Consider the following 22,325-nt stretch of genomic DNA (forward strand, 5'->3'; position numbering starts at 1 on the left):
TCAGTTGGTTAAGCGACTGCCTTCAGCTCAGGTCACGATCCTGGAGTCCCGGGATCGAGTCCCGCATCAGGCTCTCAGCTCCACGGGGAGTCTGCTTCTCCCTCTGACCTTCTCCTCGCTCATGCTCTCTCTCACTGTCTCTCTCTTCTCTCAAATAAACAAATAAAATGTTAAAAAAAAAAAAAAGACTACCTATGAAGGTACATGGATATATACTAAATTGTGAAGAAATGGCTTGAATGAATTTGTTGAATAAATGAGTGAATGGTAGAGATTCTTGGATTTTGCTCAAAAAAGGTGTTTTTTTTTTTTAAATAAAGGAAAAGGTAACTTTTGAAATGGGCCTCAAAGGAACTCATGGACTCTGAGGATGAGCCACTGGTAGGAGGACGGGGCAGGAAGCGGAGCCCACAGTCTGATGAGCCAGGTGTGTCAGGAACACGAGAAGGGTGAAGGAGGCTGACTCTGGATGAGAGTGGGGAGGTCAGCTGAGAGGTGGCTTCAACTGAAGGGCTCTGGACTTTAAATCTGATCGATAGGTACCTGGGAGAAAACACGGTTTGGGAGCAAGGAGGTAACAAGATGAACAGAGTGTTTCTAAAAGAATTTTCTGCTTGCTAAATGGACTGAGAGCAGAGACCAGAGGCAGGCTGACTGCTGTAATAAGGCTAAGTCATCCCCGAGCTGCCTGGTGTTGAAGAGATGGTGACGCCAGCGTACAAGCCCTGAGGAAAAGCGAGCAGGGCTTGAGGCGCCTGAGTATGCATGGTAAGAGCCAGCGGTCCCTCAGTGGGGCTTCCTGCCAGAGGAAGCTCCTCCCGTTGACTGTCCCGGCAAAAACTGGATCTCTCTGTCTGAGGATGCTGCTGAGCTGCGCTCTGCTTTAAATGTGCCCTTCAGAGAGACCCACGAGACTCAAGCAAGAGCAAGAGGTAAATTTCAAGGTAACGCCAGACCAGGGCTTTGTGAAGCTAAAGAGCAGGTACGTGCAAGAACTACCCAAAGGCCACATGCAGGGACCAACTTCATCTCAGGTGTCTCAGTCTGTTAGGGCTGCTATACCAAAAAGCCACAGACTGGGTGGTTTATAGATAATAAACATTTCTTTCTCACAGTTCTGGAGGCTGGAAGTCCAAGATCAAGGTGCCAGCATGACTGGTTCTGGTAAAGGCCCTCTTCTGGACTGCAGGCTTCTTACGGTGTCCTTACATGGCAGAAAGGGCAAGGGATCTCTCTGGAGCTTCTCTAACCAAGGTACCGTCCCATCACTCGGGCTCCCCCCTAATGACCTAAGTACCTCCCAAAGGCCCCATGAACTAACACCATCACAACGGCCATTTAGGATTTCAACATATGAATCGGGTGGGGGACACATTCAGACCACAGCACCAGGCTATGGAGGAGAACGACCAGTATGGGGATGATACTCCAGTGTTCACTAGTCACTCAGTCCTGATGGGCCTCCACCTCTCTAAACTTCTCTGAGTAGTCAGGATGCACAAACGCTTTCTCAATTTACACCTAATGATGGAGCAGACACTCAACACGTTGGAGAAGAAAGAGTAAGGTCTTGATAGTCTAGCTTTTCACCCATCACAGTTGCAATCACTCTGTAGGTATCTTTCTCTCTCTAATGGGTGTGCTCTTACGGTTCGTTTCTCTCATTATTTGACTTTTTGGACCTCATCCCTTCTCTAATTAATTGGATACTGCCCATAGTTTCTAAGGAACTGCTCTGATAGTCCACCAGACATCCATGTTTTCTTGTGACTTTCCCATTGTCCAGTCACCCTCAATTACCCTTCTCATTCCATTCATGACCCCATCACAATAAAGAAATCAACTAGTAAGAAAAGAAGACCTGGGGGTAGACTTGGGCTGTTTTGTTTGTTTTTTTTTTTTTAAAGATTTTTTATTTATTTATTTGACAGAGATCCCAAGTATGCAGAGAGGCAGGCAGAGACAGAGAGGAGGAAGCAGGCGCCCTGCTGAGCAGAGAGCCCGATGTGAGGCTCGATCTCAGGACCCTGAGATCATGACCTGAGCTGAAGGCAGAGACTTAACCCACTGAGCCACCCAGGTGCCCCTAAACTTGGGTTTTATACCCAGTGCATCGGTTGCCTTTTGTTATCAGATTGAACTCTTCAATTCTTGTATCCTCATCCACACAATGAAAATTCTAATGCCTTCTCTGCAGGGCAAGCGTGCGGACTACAGATGAAGCATATGATGCCGGTAGCACAGCGCTCCCAAGGCAAGCTTTCCACAGACTATGGGCTTAACTCTTCCACCGCTCCTTGTAGAAAAGCGGTGACTACACTGACAATGAACTGGATCTATTCTGTAAGAGCCATTAATAATTAACAATGAAAAACTAGATACACACACAGTAACTTACGGAATTTCTTTCATTTGATTAGAAAATCGCATTTTAAAATATGCCAAATTGGGCGCCTGGGTGGCTCAGTGGGTTAAGCTGCTGCCTTCGGCTCAGGTCATGATCTCAGGGTCCTGGGATCGAGTCCCACATCGGGCTCTCTGCTCAGCAGGAAGCCTGCTTCCCTCTCTCTCTCTCTCTCTGCCTGCCTCTCCGTCTACTTGTGATCTCTCTCTGTCAAATAAATAAATAAAATCTTAAAAAAAAATAAAATAAAATATGCCAAATAACTTAATTGGCAATTTAACACTTTAAATTGCAATCCCTAATGGCCTCTTGAACTTCACGATAAACATGTATTAAATCTTCAAAAATAGAACGATACTTTCTGAGGAGAGGAATATTTTGTTTTAGAGAGGAGACTATCCTTACGTCTATCCTTAAAGAAGCCTGGATGATTTTTGTGAAGAAGGAGAATAAAACAAGTAAAAATCCCAGCTATTTTTGCCAGAGAATGCTCCTCTTCTCCTCTTTTTTAAAAAGCAGCGAGCGAGGTGGAAACCTGGCTCCATTGGGCTGCGAGGTGGCTCTCATTACAGTGGTTGGGCTTCTCTGGCTCCGGGGAGAACTTGCTCAAGGTCAGCTGAGCCGGCTTCTGAGGAGGCACACCTGACTACCCGTGGAACCTGAGCTCTGAGTCATATTTGCTTGGCAAAGAGCTGATCTGGGAAAAAAGGCAAAAGTCAGAGATGCTGGGCCTGAAAGGTAGATGAGTCACAGACAAGGAACAAATCTTTCGTTATGGAGGACCAGATCTGGGAAACGCAGAAAATGGAAAAAAAGCTGTTTGGGGAAAACTAGCTCATATTTTTTGGTCAGGACCATTTAACCCGCAGAAAAGGGCATGCAAAGGTTGTTTCTGCTCCCAGCAATTTCTTAAGTACCTAGCACTTACACTATAAAAGAAGAAAAAGATCTGTCCCAGAGAAGTTTTGAAAAAGGAAACTTTCCAGGAGAAACTGACTTGATCAGTGACTTAAGTTTGACTCAGATAACAAGAAACTAAAAACAAAGGTGAACATTGTAACTTATTCCCTGAAATTGCAATCACGTGGATAATGCACAGAAATCAGTGTTTGTATATTCTTATTAAAAAATGACTCACTGGGCCTCTGGGTGGCTTCATCGGTTAAGCGTCTGCCTTTGGCTCAGGTCATGATCCCAGAGTCCGGGCCCCCTGCTTGGTGGGGAGTCTGCTTCTCCCTCTCCCTCTGCCTGCTGCTCCCCACCCATGCATGTATGCTCTCTCTCTCTCTCTCTCTCTCTCAAATAAACAAAATCTTAAAAAAATGACTCACATATACAACATATAGGAGGTTTTATATTCCAGGTTGAAAAAACTCAAAAGTTTAACCAAAGGAGCATTACAAGTCCACCTTATGCCTTTCTTTTCTCAATTTCCTTAAACAAGGAACCATGGTTTTAAAAGACACACCCTGTACTCTAAAAACAAAGTAATCTTAAATGTAGGTATTGAGAAGTAGTGAAAAACATTAATGACAATATTCGTACATTTGCCTTCTTAAGGCTGCTTATCTATCTAAGGTAAGAGCTCAGAAAAGAAGAAAACTTAATGAACTTTAAATGCAAAAATCGCCAAAAACAGTTGAAAAACATTTGGATAGTAAGACAAAAACTATGCTTTTGAATAAATGAAACAAGATAGGATCGGGAGGGAGACAAACCATAAGAGACTCTTAATCTCACAAAACAAACTGAGGGTTGCAGGGGGGGGGGGTAGGAAGAGGGTGGTGGGGTTATGGACATTGGGGAAGGCATGTGCTATTGTGAGTGCTGTGAAGTGTGTAAATTTGGCGATTCACAGACCTGAACCCCTGGGGCTAATAATACATTATATGTTAAGAAAAATTTAAAAATAAAAAAAAAAACTATGCTTTTCACAGTGATCTTTACATAGCTTTTTTTTTTTTAAAGATTTTATTTATTTGTCAGAGAGAGAGAGAGAGCGAGAGTAAGTACAAGCAGATAGAGTGGCAGGCAGAGGCAGGGGGAGAAGCAGGCTCCCTGCTGAGCAAGGAGCCCGATGTGGGACTCGATCCCAGGACGCTGGGATCATGACCTGAGCCGAAGGCAGCGGCTTAACCCACTGAGCCACCCAGGCATCCCTTTACATAGCTTTTTAAATAAATGCTTCCATCTTATTTACAAGAAAACCGACACACAACTGAAATCAACTTGCACACAGTGACCTGACTTTATTTGAGAATGAGATACAAGGCCAAGAATTAGTGTCTCCAGTCCAGGTGACAGTGCACTACTGAGTCACGTGGCTGAGTCCTTTCTAATCTCCCCAGTGCAGGACCTAGCTAAATAAGAATATTGACAAATATTGACAAACTCCAGACGGTTATGCCTGTGAAGGTAACCAACTGTTTTCTCCAAAATTTGTCTGGGAGGGGGGAAGAAGGGTCCTCTATCTCTCCCGTGCCTACGTCGTACCGGGCACTCTATAGCTATGCCCCTAGCCTTCGGCAGATCTCTACTAGCTTGTTGGTATTCTCAGTTGGTATGTGGGAAACTGAGGCTCAGAAAGTAAAGTCCATTCGCAGGCTGGTGAACAGTGGAGCTAAGGTTATACTCATGTCGCCCCAACCCCTCTGCCCTTTTTTGCCCATCCGGGCGGCCAATTCACCTGCCAGCAGGAGCCAGTGGGTGAACATTGGTGAGTGTAACCATCACACATGGCTGTGTGTGGGAGAGCAGGGGTGCTGGGAATCATAAGGGAGACCAACAGGCCCATTTGCTGGGGGACTTCTCCTGCTTTTAGCACATGTCACAGATAACTCCTCACTTGTGGGCAGATGGGGATAGGTGGGCTCCTAGAATGAGGCAGAGTGGAGCACACAGAATGCTGGAGGCATTCTCCATTAAATCTGCCTGTGCTCAGGGGCAGCTCTGCAATCTCAGACCTGGGGATGGGAGATGAGGAGCTCCCTCCAGCCAACAGGAGCCCAGGGCTTTCATTTTATAACTTTGGAAATCTGGGATCAGAAGATAAGGTCTTAACAGTGATGAGTGAAGGATTTCAGGGTTTATCACTGAGGGTCATTGCTGGCTTATTCTGTAATGCCCCTCTGTCCATGGACTGCAGGAAATCTACCTGGTCTAGGCTGGTTCTTACCTGTCAATCTAAATTGGATTCTGAGGTTCCTGAAGAGTGGTAACATCTGTCCAACAAGGTCACGCATTAGGCAGTTATAATAAATTATATAAAGCATTACATATTCTATAGACAATGGCCCATTACATAGGGATGCTGGAAAAGAGGCTCAAGGAAGGCTATTAATCAAATCAAAGCATGTGGTCGCTCGGGAATATGGTGCTAAGGTTAAGACAGTGTCCTCATGAGAGCTGCTCTTTACCACTCCGTAGTCACTGTAGACATCAGTCACTTGGAGAGCCGTCTCCAACTTCCTAAACATCCCCAATGTCCTCATTTGGTGATACTGAACTCCCAACCTCTCTGAAAAAAGGAGGAACCATCTGGACCTTGACCACTGTTCATCCACTTCCTTGGCTCCTTCATGAGAAGATGGGTCTGGTTCTAGGATGTCTCTGTGTTCTCCATCAGCTCTGGAGACGGGAAGGAATCCTGGGGTGTTACGGATGTGGGGCAATGTCCCCAGCAGGACCTTCCACGGAGCAGGCACATTCCCAGGGCTATTTGGCTCTCTGACAACACGTGCCCCCTACTCTCAGTCTGTCCCTTGGCTGGCACTTAGGTACTTCCCTCTTGACATGACCTCCTTTGGCGGGCCATCCCGCAAAACTCTCTCTCCCCAAACTCCCAGGGCGCTCTTTGCTGGCCCTATACCATTTGACATGTCAGAAAAAAACATTTAATTCCCCAACCACAGACAGTGTATTTCTCATTAAAGTGCAAAGATGTTCACTTTTTAATATTGTCTTCAAATCCAAATATCTGATCAGTATGATTGATAAATATGACATGGCCTTTGAAAAAACCATAATTATTAAAGCAAATATGTAAAAGACCTATCACGGAAACCCTTGCAAAAGCACAAGTCAATCATGCTGACTGTTATTTTAGTCCGGGCAGAGACCTCGAAGACAGGGACTTTTTTTTTTTTTTTTTTTTTTGCCAGACAGCAAAATATCTGAAACCTCAGCCTCTCAGCCTCTTTGTCTTAATGTCATAATGGCACAGGTTTTCAGAGAGAATCGATACCTTCTGCTCAGAATGGGTCAAAATAAAGTGACGTACTTACTTGAGAGAGGGATGAGTATTATGGACCGGAGCCAGGTGTCACAGAGGGTCTGTTCTACCTCCAGCTAGTCTCAGCAGCACGTAATATCTGAAAACACAGGAAAAAATGGCGATTGGTTTTTACTTGACAAAAAGAGGCAGGCTGCTAAGTATACATAACAGTAGAAAATTCTTTTTAAAAATGGTGAATAAATAAAAAAACAGATAAGCATGTAAGTACACCAAAACGTGCTGGTTCTTACATGTTTCATGTAGAAGCTAAGGGGTTTGCTCACTTCAACTTTTTTTTTTTTTTTTAAAGGAGACATCTGACCAGAGATAGCACTTATACAGAAGGATATAAACGTCAGGTTGAGAGAAGTCACATAAATAAAGGCTTACAGGACGTCATCTCATTTCCGGAATGGCTGCTCTGCATATCCCGAGTCCAAGTCTACCTCACGGTGAGATAAAGTGTTAGATCTTCCAAGGGCCTTGGGGCCCATCTGGTGTGCAAGCCCCATTTTGGAACAGGAAACAGGCCCAGTCAGGTAAGGCACTTGCCACAGACCACTCAGCTGGCTGCGGTAGAACTCCTGACAGCCACAGAAGCACCCTTCCCCTGCACTGTCACACTCCCTTGCCAGCAGTCATTTACACATGCTCATTCATTCATTCATTCATTCATTCATTCTTAAGTACTGACAGGAGCACTTCCTATGGACTGAGTTTTGTTCTCGGCTCTGGGAGTTAAGGGAGGAATCTCTGGCCTCAGAGTTTACATTCCAGACAGGGAAGGCTATATACAACAAGGGCTATCTCAGAACGCTCCTGCAGCCACGGCAGTTGGAGACATCTGAAGGTGGGGAGGGACCAAGCCACAGCTCTACTGGGAGATGCACATTCCAGGCAGAGGGGGCAGGGAGGCCCATGAGGCACAAAGAGCTCAGGAGGCTGGCAGGATGGGAGCAGGGGACACATGGGGACACGGGAGTGCTGGCTAAGTCTGTGGCAGTGGATGGACCGGCCAGTGGAGGGCATGTGACAGGGAAGCTGATGAAGCACAGAACTCCGGAGTACGTCTACTTAGAAGGAGGGCTGCGGGGCCCCTGGGTGGCTGAATGGGTTAAAGCATCTGCCTTTGGCTCAGGTCATGATCTCCGGGTCCTGGGATCGAGCCCCACATCGGGCTCTCTGCTCAGCAGGAAGCCTGCTTCCTCCTCTCTCTCTCTGCCTGCCTCTCTGCCTACTTGTGATCTCTCTCCGTCAAATAAATAAAAAAAATCTTAAAAAAAAAAAAAAAAAGGAGGGCTGGAAAGGAGAAGACTGGGAAGAAACATTTTGAGGCAGGAGAAAAACTGAAGGGAGTGGTCTCCCAGAGGCCAGTGGGTCGGCGAGCGGCCAGCTTGGGCAGTGAGCTCAGAAGAATACCTCCCACACAGTGAGGGGGGCGAAGACGGAGAGAAGTAAAGGCTATATCCCCACTTAAGAAAAAAGCGGTAGGGAAGCCTGACTAGGGCAAAACACAGCAGATTTCGGAGGGTTCTGTGATGCCAGGCTCTGAATACTGGAAATGGAGAACGTGTTTTCATACAGATGTTTCACTGGTGGCAACATCTACACACAAACACACGATCCTTGAAGTGGACTTTCCCACCAAATTTAGCCAGATTTAAAATATGTCTAAATTCAATTAAATGTATACGGAAAGAAGAAGGCCTTACTCATAGTAAGGTTCAATGCCAATGTTATACTCCAAGCCCCAATTCTGCAAGCTTGTCTTTAATGAGCATGTACAAAATGAATGACTTAAATAAAAGCATCAATAGGCATCCAATGGCAAATGATCATTCCTGGCTATGCCAACAGTTCCAAAAATAATCACTAAATGATTGGGGAGTCCAACAGTAAGGAAAGTATTTGGTGATTCCTTTAAGATGAACTTTGAAACTACTGAATACATTTAAATTACTGGCGACATTAAAGAATCTTTTTTAAATCCCATGCTATGTAAATCTATTAAAACAAAAATACTTCTATGCAACAGTCCACTGTGTATTCTGAAAAGGTGTGTTAGCAGGAAGAAAAAAAAAGAGTTTATATTTATTACATTAATTATAGGTAACAAATAAGACCACATAGTGAAACTCAAAGTCAGTGTGAGATATGGAACAGATCTGCGGCCCACACCAACCCTTGCTAGATATTAGGAGTAGTGGATGTGGTGTGGGTTGAGTGGCAGTTGGAGAATTCTGGTTTGGGAGCCGGGTGCTACCATCTCTCTTTTCCTAAAGCCTTCTCTCCCCACCCTTTCCTAAGAACTGGTCACCCCTCCTTGGTATCACCAAGCTAATGCCTCTGTTCTCCTTGTACACCGTATTGTTAATGTATTATTCATTCTACTCTCTCTCGTCTTCCATAGGACCACTTCTTACAGACAGAGGGCCGTGTGTCTATCTTTCTCTCACTCACGCTTAGCACAGATCCTAGCACATGTTAAGTGAACATAACTACAGAATGAAATAATGAGAAGAAAAAAAAAGAAAAAGAAAGAGACTTAGAGGAGACACCTGATGTTTCTTCAAATAGTTTTCCAACCCAGGCAGATTTTGGAGGGTCAATCCTGAGATGGTGATCAACAGCTAATGACAGATGTCCCTCAGTTCCTTTGGTATCACAGATGCCTGGGTATCCAGCCAGAAAGCCACCCACAGGTGTTACACTGCAACCCTTACATCCAAGAGCCCGCAGTGCACACTGCTCCTTCTTTCCTACAATTCCTTCCAGACTGTGCTCAGCCCAGCTGCTTTGTGGGACATTATATACACGGAATGACTTTGTTTTTAAACTGATTACCATTTTTCCTGCTGTGATTACGAGCTCCTACGAGAAAAAGAAAGTATCACTTCGTGTTTTAATTCAGAAGATTATCCATTTTCTTTTCTAGTTCATGCTAACGGACCTATGTTTGATTGGTCAGGAATGTCATTCCCTCTTCAGGAAAGAGCCACAGAATTACAAGGAGGGGAAAGAACAAAATTTTCAAGTGTCTAAGAAATTTATTTTTACAGTTTTATCTCAGAAATACATAAAGATTTCCCTGAATGTAGTTAAAAAAAAAAAAAAGAGCTGTAATTCATCTGGGGATAAAAGTACAGATTCTGTTAACTTTGCCAAAAGCTAAATAACGTTTTATTTAATGCTATCTGAAAAATGCCCTTTTAGTGTTATGTTAAAAGGCCCTTTGGGATATCCCAGTACATGACACAATATCCATGCACATTTACATTTACATCACATTTTTAAGGAGTTCCTTCTAGACACACAAAGTCTTTTAAGATCCAGCCCATGAGAATCTGTCACTTAGAACTATTTCCCACAGCTTCCTAAGACACACAGCCTAATGGAGCTGAGCTCACAAAAGGAGGTTTATGATGTTAACGGAGGAGGACAGCAATCATTTACTCTTAAGGCAGCCTACTTCTTGGAAATTCTGTAAGACCAAAGTAATTTAGGAAGTATTTCAGGAGATGAAGAGAAGGAGAGGGAGAAAGAGAGTCATGGAAATGCATCCGATTATTCTTCCCCAAACGAGTGTCCAAGCCTGACTGTCAGGAGCAGGCTGCTTTCCATGTCTGGATGAACCGAGGGCTGAAAAGGGAGCATGGGGTTGGGGTGTGGGAAGGAGAGCAAGGAGCACTGGAGCCAACTGTGATCTCGGCCACTGCAAAGCAACCTTCTCAGGTCTGAAGCAGGAGTGGCTCGTGTCAGGGGAGTCCAGACAGGAAGTAAGCAACCCTTCTCACATCCAACCTATCACATGTGGTGACTTAACATGGAACCGCTGCATCCTGCCTCTTGTCCTAGAGACCCCGCGTTACACTGAACAACTATCAAACTTTGTCTTTACACATGATGCCCCGTCACCATCAATGACCACCTTTCATGATAGCCCTTTATTTTTTTTTCTTCACACTGTCATCTGAGAGAAACAGGACATTCGACCATTTATTACACCTTGGGATAGCCTAGGGAGGGGAACATGGAGTTGGGGTGGGGGAGAGAAGCCAAGTTAAGTAAGCTCAAGTTTTCCTCTGCCAAAGAATATATGGAACCCCTTCAACCAGAAGAGAGCCTTAAATCAAAGCAGTTATTTTAACAAAATAGTTAAATGGCAATGTTTGGCTTTTTGGGAGCAGGGAAAAAATTCCTGACAGCCTTCAGCTCTCAGCAGGGCTCTCCACTGATAGCAGAGACGCATGGTGGCAGCTAGCCAGCCGTGTGACTGGTGAGTCAATACACAAGTTTCTGTGGTCTCCACAGCCTGATATGGTAAGGACACCGATTTTTAAGTTTGAGGACTAAGGGATGCCAAGGGGCTCTCCTGGTGTAAAACCACTCTATGGCGAAGGTACCCTGAGAAACAAGGAGTCCCACTGCGTTTGTTTGGGTTTCCTTCAGCCCAGCCTTGGCCACGTAGATATTTTTCCTCCAAAATAGAGCATCTTTATGATGGAATTTAGGATCATTTATGATTTGATCTGGAAAACAACCCAGGAATTTTTAAATGTTGTCAAACCTGAGGCAAAGTGGTAAGAACCCCACCTTTCTGTGATTTCATTTCAACTCCGAAAGCAATGTCCCTGTTAAACAAAGCCCAGAGTGAAAAATTCTCCCTTTGGCACAGCGGACTATACACCTAAATATATTTTTTGGCAAAATGGGATATGCTAATATTCTCCATATTCAGAAGGCTTAATGAAAACTACAAAAGGTGAAACAAAGAAAACCATCCAAAATGAAGGCTGCACACATCTTTGAAGAAACAATAGCACATTACTTCTGCTAAGACCCTGCATCGACACCAGGCAAATCGCTGCCCCGTCCTAATTAAAGTGTGTCTCACTGAACTCTCCTTGATTGCTCATTATTCACGGGAGTCCGGACTCCATGCAAACAAAGTCAACCGGCTACTGACACGCACCTCCAAAGACACTTACACTGATGCAACATCGGACTTTCCCAAACAGAAGAGAACCAATAAGCATCAATCCCCACTACATAACACACTTGAATCCAGGTAAAAACAATATTCCTTCACGAACAGGGTAGCTGTTTACCGGCCAATCCTTCTCCGGGAGAACATACCACAATCCAGGAACGCTGGAGTATGCATGATATTAACAAAAGCAAGAACAAATTAAACAGATGACATGAGGACCGCGCTTCGTTTCATGCATGGCCCTGTTTTTCCTGCGAGAGAAAGCCTCCAAGTAATTACCGTGAACTGAAACTTCTTCCCTGATCCCCAGCAGCCGGCAGCTGGTGGCTCCAATACACTACAACAAAGACAGACACCTTCTCCCCGGTGCCCTCCTCCTCCTTTACCGTTACCAGCTGAGCACCTCCACCGTTGCAAGAACACAGAAGAGTATCTCTGTATCTATGTCTCCAATGCAGCATAAAGAGTCCTGTGGAAACCTATCAAACTGGCGAGCAGTGATGCTAGCAACCAATGAGGAGAGGCTCATGCAGAATCCAGCACATGCTCTCTGAGGCGCAGGCTGTCACCAGCGCTTAGCAGGCTGCTAATCTAATTATAGCTAGTTTGCTAGCACAGAGCTCTTGGAGCAAAGCACATGAGCAAATTAAATTTTAATAAATTAAACCCCAAAGACAAAATCATCTTGATTTCCTGTCATTTTGAAGATTAATGCATCACCTTATAAACTATAAGTGATTTTTAAAAGTGCATTCTTGTTTTTTTCTCCAATGCAGAGAAACAAAGAGTGGCCAAATCAATCCACAGAACTACAGGCTTACTTAAACTTAACAGATCCCAGCACTGAGAAATAATAAAATCGATACAAGGAAGATATTAAAATCTGAGTGCTATAAAATCCAAGCCTCACTTTTATTTACCCTGGTTAGCAATTTGCCACTCATTTGTCCTAAAGTGCTAATTAATCTCTCAGTATACTTGGAAATACCATGCACATTGCCATCCATAGTGGAAAAGGGCTAATCAAGGTGTCAAAAGTCATAATCTTGACTACAGTACTGAATAATAATTAAGAGCTACAAGAGATGCAAAAGGGATATCAGAAGTTATTAATAAAAATATATTAAAAAGAAATTATTATAAAAGTAAAAATTAAATAAATTTGCCTACCTCACAATTTAATGGCAAAATTAGTTCTAGAAGCCAAATCCTGTGAGAGGTGGTCTGATGCACAGATAAAAGGCATGAACCTAACCGTCAGACTGACTGGGTTTAAGTTCTGGATCAGCTATTTCCTCCCTTTGTGACTGGGCCAGGGACTGGATTTCTCTTGTATCCCCGAGGCCATAATGGGAGACACCTTGCAGGGTTATTTCAATGAGCTATTAGCACTTAGCACGGGGCCTGGCACACAGTGAGTTCTAATCAAGCTATTATTAATAGCAGCAAGCTTTTTGCTACCTCTTATTGTCTACCTTTTCTTCCAGCATCACACTCCTCTAAAAAAAGTATCTAAACACTTCCCCACTGCGGAGTTTTGTCAGAAACACCATTTAGAATTAACAGTGACAAGCTAATGGCAGACTTGATTCATCACAGAGAATCATTACTGGTACTCACTCTCGAAACAAAAATTATTACACCTCCTTTTTGTCTATGTAATTGCTACAATTTCACTTGACTCTATAAGAACCAATCTTAGAAGGTATTTTCAGGAAATTATGGGCATATAATTGCATTTCATTAATGATTTGCAATATAGATTATGTGATATACATTTTAAAAGTGTTTTCTATGGAATATAAATTGGGAAAGTAGATAATGAGAAGTTCGATTCGATTTAAAACGACATGTTTATGTGAGAAAGGGAGAGGAGAGAAGCCAGCTAGTCTAATGCAGCTTTTTGTCTCTGCAGCCTGTTTATGGATTTGTTCTCCTTTAAAGTAATTTCTTTCTTCTCAGTATGTTTTACAAAATTAACCATCCTGCGGTGATATGAATCAAATCTGTTCACATGTTAAACTTTCCTTCAGTAATTCCCAGAAATGGGTACGTTTTACCAGTCAAGTTGTAATCCAGTAGTATGATGCAAACTTCTCATTTCTGTAGTTTTGTTTTGCTCTGATTTTCCTTTGAAAACCTTCAGAGAAGGCTGACATTCTCAAAAGACATTATGATTTGCTCCAAGGAACCAGATAGCCCCAGGGATTAATCAGGAGCCACGGAAAAGGAATCCTGCCTACGGATCATTTTTCATACTCCAGTTTTTGTGTCCCACACCTGTCTGGGAAGTGAGCTAGAGAAAGGGACGGCATGGCCCATAAACTTCCAAGGGAGAGCACAGCAACTCATGGTCCATAAACTCAAGAGCCAACAAGTGTGAGGAAACGTACACGGAGACACAAACTCTGGGAGAATACGACAGAGATGAGTCTGCTAAAGAAAACGACTGCTCGGTGTGCTACCTGGAAGCGTCAACCATGGAATTATCAAAGTGCAATCAGTATCATCAGGAGCTAAAACTCCAAGAGGAATTGGCTTCAGTGATTTGGCCTAAGGCACAGCTCCCCAGAGGCTGCCAGGATACAGACTAGTAACACTTCCAGGCATTTATCTAGGAAACATTGAACAGCCCTGCCTTCCCCTTCATTTAACAGACTGCTAGCTCAAAAACGGCACTTTAAAAAGCTGTTTGATGAATTTCTCTCATGCCTGTTTTGTATAAGCATTAAGCAGACCCTTTCTGAGAGGCGGGAGCGGCTATCCTTTCTTCGGTCTTATCTTTCAACATGTTTGGAACCAATATTTGTTTGAAACTAAGTAGAGGTTAATTGGTAATCTTTCTGACTGCCACTCTGCTGGGTGAGCCTCTGTTTTTTTGACCTCAGGAATAAGCAATTTTGTCTTTGAACTTTTGTCAACGCATCCTTGATTCTGAAAAATCATTCATTCCCTCATTGAACACCTTCTGGCACCTACTATGTGCAAAGACACCTGGGACCTTGAGAGCCAGAGTATTCTGATTCCTAACAGAGCTTCCACACTAATGAGAGAGCTAAACATTAAGTGATTCATTAACAAAAGAGTAAGCACCATGGGGTAAACTGCTGTGAAGTGGGGGTGGACTGACTGGTCTGTGGCTGAAGGTTTCTAGAGGGAGGGAGGGTGAGGACAAAGAGTGTGTGAAGGTCCTGGAGCTGCTGATGGAGCCTGAGGACAAATGAAGGGCTTGGAGACACGGAGGCAAACAGCACACATCAAAGGAGGAAGAGAGTTTGGGCCAAGGCCTCTGAAACTCTGCCTATTCCTTTTCAGTTCTTACTAAAGAGTAAGAGGTTCCCACTATCTTGCAAGGCAAAACCTTCACTTACCCTTCCTTGTACAAAGAACAAAAACATGTACATCTCACATTTGCACACCGGGCAAGGAAGATTAGTCCCTCACCACACACACCATTTACCCACCTGAATGATTTCCTCAAATTCTGTTCTGAGTCTCCAACCTTGGAGAACGAGGAGAGGAAAGCCTACGTTTCGAGAATTTCCATCTAGGGGGGCACCTGGGTGGCTCAGTCTGTTAAGCGTCCGCCTTTGGCTCATGTCATGATCCCAGAGTCCCAGGATGGAGCCCCATGTCAGCGGGGAGTCTGCTTCTCCCTCTGCCTCTCACCCCACTTGTGCTCCCTCTAATGAATAAGTAAAGTCTTAAAAAAGAAAAAAAAAAAAAGAATTTCCATGTAGAGCTTTGTTAAGTGTCCTTTCCTTGGAACAGAAACTAGGGTTCATATACTAAAAATGATGCTGTTTAAGCCTATGGCTCCTAGATAACTTTAGACTGATCAGTCGTGTCTCAGTTTCGGTTGTTGGTCAAAGTCCAACTTGCTGAAAGGGATCCAGGAGGGCTGTTTTATAAAGAACAGTATCTGCTCAACAGTTGGACCTCCATGGCTGATGATTCTCTCACTCAGCTGACTGGGAGTCCCAGTCCAGCTCTACTCCCCCAGCTTTGCCAGCAGAGGGAGCAAAGACCGGCAGCCGAGCCATGGTCCAGGACATGCCATGGATCCCAACCCATGTAGACTATGGGTTAGCATGTGTCAGAATAGCCAGCCTGGGATGATGTGGCCCTGACCAGCAGCATGTCCACTGTGGGATGTCAAGCCACCAACTAACATGAAGTCACTGGGCAGAGATGTTAACAATCAGCTCCCCCCAGACCATGTGAGGGGCTTTAGCATACCACTTACTACCAACTCCAAGGAAAAGAAAAGCATGTACAAGCTGTGAAAAGTCTCCTCTGACTACAACAGGTAGGACAACTGGTGGAAAAGCATGTGAGTAGTTAGGAAGTATGGTGCTCCTTCCTTCTCTGTTCATAAGTCCCAAACACTGGCTGTTCATTTTTTTCTTCCCTTCCCTTCCTTTCCCTTTTCTCCCTTCCCCTCCCCTTCCTTTTCCCTCCCTCCTTCCCTCCCTTCCTTCCTCCCTCCTTCCTAGAATGCAGCATACAAGATGCTCGATGCAGGTGTAACATGGGTAGGCTGAGAAAGACGGAATGGAGCCGCGGAAATCACCCCAGCTGCTCCAAAGATCACCTGCAGCCTTCAGGCCCCTCTTCATTCAGACGCTTAGCATGCTGCCTTGTTTACCACGAAGCCACCCCACTGAGTCAACAGGGCCTCAGAGGCTCATTTGTACATCAGCGCAGACCACCACTGTGGGAGTCCTCTCTCAGGGATGCCTGGGAAGCCACCCGTTGATAAAGATGATTGTGTGTAGACGGTCATCTTGCCTGGCCATAAGCAGACTACGTGAGTCTTCTTGGTGGAACTGGGTTTACAATCCAATGGTGCATCTTGTGGTGTCTTCTCAAAGCCTTGCCGGTGCCACCACCTTTTTCTTTTATCCTTCTGATACGTATTTTACAGTATTGGCGAAGAGAGACAGAAGGATAGGGAACAGTTGAGATAGCTAAGGAGTTAGGAATTTGAGGGGCAGCTAGCTCAGGAGAGATTGTCGTGGAGGCTTGCTATGAATGGTCCACAGTTGATAGCACAGTAAGGCGTGTCTGAGACCCTCACACACACACGGCCTCTATCTGTAAACTGAAGATCCCGCACGGCCCAAGCACCCTCCTAGAGGGCCTTCATAGGACCCACAAGTGCGTGTCTGGACAGCACAACTCAGTGGTTCTTGAGCACAGTGCTTGGACAGATCATTCCTCAGGGTCTCTTTCCCTCCCCACTTCCTTGGGCCATGCTCCTGCTGTTCCCCCTATTATAAACCTATAAGACCCTACATGCTCTCAGCCTCTCCTAACAGTCTGCCACCCCGGCCCACCCAATGGACCACTGAGTTTAGGACTCTGGACTTCGAAATGGGCTTAATGATAGGTCAGTCTTGCGCTGGGATTAGCCCCATCATGCTTATTTAACCAGGAATGAAACTGGCCTCTTAGGCCTAGAGGCGGAGGTCACTTGGTGGAAGAAGAGAACAAATTGGGTGCCTAGGTGATTCAATCGTTAAACATCTGCCTTTGGATCAGATCATGATCCTGGGGTCCTCGGATTGAGCCCTACGTTGGGCTCCCGGCTCAGCGGGGAGCCTGCTTCTCCCTCACCCTCTCCTTCTGGCTCTTGTTCCCTCTCTCACGGGCTTTCTGTCAAATAAATAAATAAGATCTTAAAAAGAGAGAAAGAGAACAAAGAATTTCTTAAGTATGGGACTAACCATCAAAAAAGTTGAAACAGGCAAAATTTACGTCTGCTATGTCCCATACCCTCTGTATCCTTCTCCAACATTTAGCATCCTGACCTCAGGGCACAAAAGTAGCAAGTGCCTACAAACTTAGCAGACCTTGTAGGCCTGCCCAGCCCCCACATCTCCGCAAATCCTAACACTAATCAACCTGTCCCTTGCCCTTCTATGGGAAAATGAAAAACTGGACTCCAACTCCTACTTATGCTAATTTCGCAGAAATACAAAAGACCCCTGCCCTGGAGGTGAGCTCTCGAACCTCAGAAAGAATGGCAACCTCAACTCCCAGCATAACATGGCTCAGATTAAGAATCCACAAGGGAGTTCCTGTGCAGGTCAACAGGGTTAAGAAGAGAGCTGGGATATGGTCATGCAAAAGGGATTTTTCCTCCCAAAACTAAGAAACTAAATGATTAGGGTAACATAAGAAAGTTTTGAAATTTGGATGCAAAAACACACATGCCTAATGAACATCAGATTAAGAAAATTCTTCATTAAGATGGTTTTATTTCGCATGTTAGAGTCCTAACTCACAAACACAATATTCTTAGGAAAGTATCTTTTTGATTCACCTATTTTCTAGAACAGCCCAGTTTTACCCAAATGATTGTTTCCTAATTATAAAGTCTAATAATAATGATAGGGAATTTTCAAAGTCTCTCATTGCATACAACTTTAAGCATTGCATAAATAACGAACTTTGATATTCTTCAGAAATCAAACCTCCTATCCTCCTTTCATTTATATTTACATAGATCTACAAGTCAAACATGGGTTTATTCAGCTGATGAGGTAGAATGAACAAGGACATTCACACATGGCTGTGGACATGTTGGGATCAGAACCCACATGTCCAAATGGTACTGGACAGCAGAGAGCCTTTAATGAATGGGCATTCTGGAAATTAAAAATTAATATCTCTAAGAAACTTTCTTTAACAACAATAAAAATCACTAATTAAGACATCAGTGATTTATACCTTAACAGGAATGATTTTAAATAACCAATTAAGATTAATCTTTGACATTCTGACTGGCAACTTTTACGAAATGGAAGTTTAAGGCAGGAAGAGGAGGTTATTTGAGAATCTAAAATACTAAGGTAAAAATAAAATAAAATAAAATACTGAGGTGATGTTGCTTCATTAGTTCCAGAAATATATATTGACTCCCTATTATAAGACCCTGGGTTAAGAATATAGCCTCTCCCCTGGCAGAATTTACAGACAAGGGAGGCTGTAAGCACCTGGGAGTTTTGCTCCCTGAGGGGGTGGGGTGCAGAATTCAGAAAGGGGAGCCCCAGAGACTGGCTTGTTCAGGGACTCCAGATTCAATCTGTTCCTATTTTGCTCTGTTTCACACTAAAACCACATTTATTCTTATACTCAAAAAATTAGTTACCCCGTGGGTGTAATAATTAAATTTTATTAAATAATTTTATGTATGCCATATATTATATATAATGATAAATAATATAATATAAATATAGCACACATAATATATATGTAATATATAAATCTTATATAAAATTATATAATAAGCTCTGAATTAGCTTGCAGTAATAGTCCTGAGCTTATTACCTTCCCTTCTGTTCTCAAATCATACCATATTTTATGGACATTGACAAGCATCTTCTAGGATGTGAAAGTGTTTACCTTATCAATTATCTCTGTTCTACCAAAAGGGCTCAGGATTGGACTCTTTCTCTACTGACCATGGATAATTCCTACAAACCTTTAAATTATAATAAATGGACTAACATCCTAAATTGTAGCTCTGTCTCCTCAAGTGGAATACCTAAACATTTCAGATTTCGGTTAAATGACATTTCCTATAATTATAAATAGTTCTGTATAGCATCAGCATCAGTGTTTCAGTGTTATCTCTACGATTATTGTTCCAAAATCAAGGCATATCATCTTGCATGAGCAATGTGTGCTGCTATTTTAAGCAAAAGCTTCATGGAAGAACTTCAACTATGCATGGTACGAATGCTCATAATCGTGTTTTAACATTACTAACTTTGAACGATTACTTTCATCCAAATAAATATTTAACTACAAAACAAAATTGTTATGAAATTCATCTGGGGTCTTTCTGAAACTTCTTTTTTTTTTTTAAGATTTTATTTATTTATTTGACAGAGAGTGAGATCACAAGTAGGCAGAGCAGCAGACAGAGAGAGAGGGGGAAGCGGACTCCCTGCTGAGCAGAGAGCTGGATGCGGGGCTGGATCCCAGGACCCTGAGATCATGACATGAGCCAAAGGCAGAGGCTTAACCCACTGAGCCACCCAGGTGCCCCTTTTCTGAAACTTTTAATGTCAGTAGGAGCCAAAGAATAGGTATCTTCAAAGGGCTCATATCAAAACTTTAGAAGTTTTAGCCTCCTGAATGATACTCTTTGGGAGTAATTATGTTGCTAGAACGTCATGTACTTCTCACCTTGTATCATGTTATATTTTATCCCAATCTAGCTACTTTCCAACTGGCAACCATGGGTAAATTAACTTCTTCATGCTTGAATTTTCTCATCTAGAACATGAGGATAATGATATTATGTGGATTAAATGAGTTAATACATACAGAAAGCATTTAGAGAGTACCTAGCATTTTTGTAAACATTATTTAATCATACTTGGCTGACTGAAAAACATCCAGGCCAAGTGATATTAATGGTATTAGAAAAACAGACCCTTCTTTTAGCAAAATAAGTACATAATATAAATATATAATCAGCATGCCCTGGGGACAACCCAGATGGGAAATGTTATACTGTTAAGAACTTCATCTAGAAACTCTGGAATTTAAATAAGCATGGATTTCCCCCCCCCCCCGGGGCGATGTGGGAAAAAACATTTTGAAAATTTTACAAATGTGTATACCTTTACCCATGCCCATTTGCTATGGGAAAATCATTCTAAGGATCACGTGCGCAAAGATAAATTAGAAGTAACTGAGGATATTTGCAAAAAATATATAGTTATGGTATTTGTCATATCACAGTATCCCTTATAGAGCAAAAAGAGAAAGAAAGAAAATTGTATTCAACAACAGCCAATTGATTACCTCACTGTGTATAATAAAAATTAATGGAACATTATACAGTTATTCAAAAGTGATATTTTAGAGGAGTATTTATTAAATGAGACTATAAGCTAAAATATTAAGTGAGAGTCATAAATCAACATATATTATGATTCCATTTTGTTAATATTACCTCCCTGTGTATGTATACATAGATGTCTGAATATATAGAGAAAAAGTGTGGGAGCAAAATCCCACAACGTGAATAGTGAATTTCTGCGTGGTTGACTTGTCTGAAGTTTTAAATTTTTCTACTGTGCTATTACTAACATTGAACATAAATTGTTTATTAAAACTTTGTGTTTCTTCCTACTCCCTCCCAAGGAAAAGAAAAACCTGTGGGTGGCAAGTTTTGAATGAGTACAGCCCCTCTAATGTCTCAGGCTTGGGGGATTCTTGCTGCCTCGTGTCCTGGTTGACAGATCTAGCCTACAGCCAGTCTTCATGGTGCAACTTAACTTTGCTAACCAGCAGGTAAATAACCAGTTAGGAGCAACCTCAGCAAACACAATTTTGATGAGCTAATTAATCTTCCCAGCCCTAAGTCAGACCATCAGAATGGGAACCAAGAGTTCAGCCTGGACCGTCAGTCAATTTGCTGATTAGACATTAGGGCAAGCCTCTCCTGGCACGGGGTTAAGTCCGCACTGCTAAGCGCAGTTCAGATAGTCCTTGCCTTAGTTATTTGGATAATTGTCTCCTTTTATCTAAAAGCATTCCTACACACTTGGAAGGCATGACTCGGTTCAAATGTCTGGAAAGAAACCAGTAAGTTTAAGTGATGGAGGAAATGGAAAATCGTTTCTTTGGACATAAAGTTAGGAACATTAGCATGCTTCAAGATTGACTGAGACCTTGGCAGGTTTCTGAAGCTTTATGGATTGTTACTACTAGAGTAGCAATTGAGTTTAAAGTAAGATAAAGCAAAACAACCTACCTTTCAGTGTGTCTGCCTCTACTGACTGTTTTTACTTTTCATAGTTTAAAAAATCTTGTGAACCTTAGCTCAGGATCATTAATAGATAATGGTTCGATGGTTTTGTCGGAAAGATATTTCCATTTACCTGTGTATATCTTAAAGGCAATTTTATTATATCCGGGGACCAATTTTTTAAGTGTCATAATAGAAATTAATGTGCAAGTGGGAATTGTTTAACAGAAATTTGCCTTGAAGCAACTTAAGCTTTACTCCATCTATACTGTTAAATGTGTAATTATCTGTAAAGCCAAGACTTTTCTTTTTTTCCCCTACTGAAAATAATCACTCCCCCTCCCAGTTCCTTTTTTGAATGTTAAGTTTTTCATACATGGTGCCTGGATTTCCTATTTTCTCCTGCTCCTAGTTCCATATGTAGACATTCTTTTCCATGGTTTCTTTTATAGCAAGAAAAAATTTCTCTTACGGAATCCTGTTAAAAGCAGCGACGATAATTATGGGACCCTTTTCATTTAACTAGTGTTCTTCTCCTGGAGTGTTTACCGCTCAGTGATTTTTAGGGGAAAAACAATGTGTCCTTTAAGAATGAGGAAGAAGTGATTTGAAGAGAAAAGAAAACTCTGAAAATAGGAACACTTGACTAGTTTCAAAATAAACAAAATCCGTGTTACTTATTGAAGGTTCTTTCTTGGGTTATCGCTTTATGCTTTATAGCGGCAATAAAGAGAAAAGTTACTCCTCCAAACATTACCGAGACACTTTGTAAATCTCGGTGGTATCTGAAAACCGTTTCTGCAGATGTGGGTGCTCTCTCCATACGGAGCATTTTCTAATCACGGTGTCAGTGTCTCAGGGAGAACAAGCACAGGAAAAGATAAGC

At 42.8% G+C, this 22,325-nt stretch overlaps 1 protein-coding gene across 4 annotated transcripts in view; it reads right to left on the minus strand.

Moving 5' to 3' along the window:
- The window catches only part of FAM110B (family with sequence similarity 110 member B), a 150,772-nt gene that overhangs the window by 60,206 nt on the left and 68,241 nt on the right, over window positions 1-22,325 (minus strand). For 2 of the 4 annotated variants that reach the window (XM_047727566.1, XM_047727567.1), the window contains one exon: window positions 6,688-6,774. The gene's annotated coding sequence lies outside the window, so the exon portion shown is untranslated. Of the gene's footprint in view, window positions 1-6,687; window positions 6,775-11,946; window positions 12,123-22,325 lie in introns of those variants that run through there. The other 2 variants (XM_047727565.1, XM_047727568.1) reach the window with 2 other exon arrangements.

This window comes from Lutra lutra, chromosome 4 (genome assembly GCF_902655055.1).
Source record: "Lutra lutra chromosome 4, mLutLut1.2, whole genome shotgun sequence".
Classification (NCBI taxonomy): domain Eukaryota; kingdom Metazoa; phylum Chordata; class Mammalia; order Carnivora; family Mustelidae; genus Lutra; species Lutra lutra.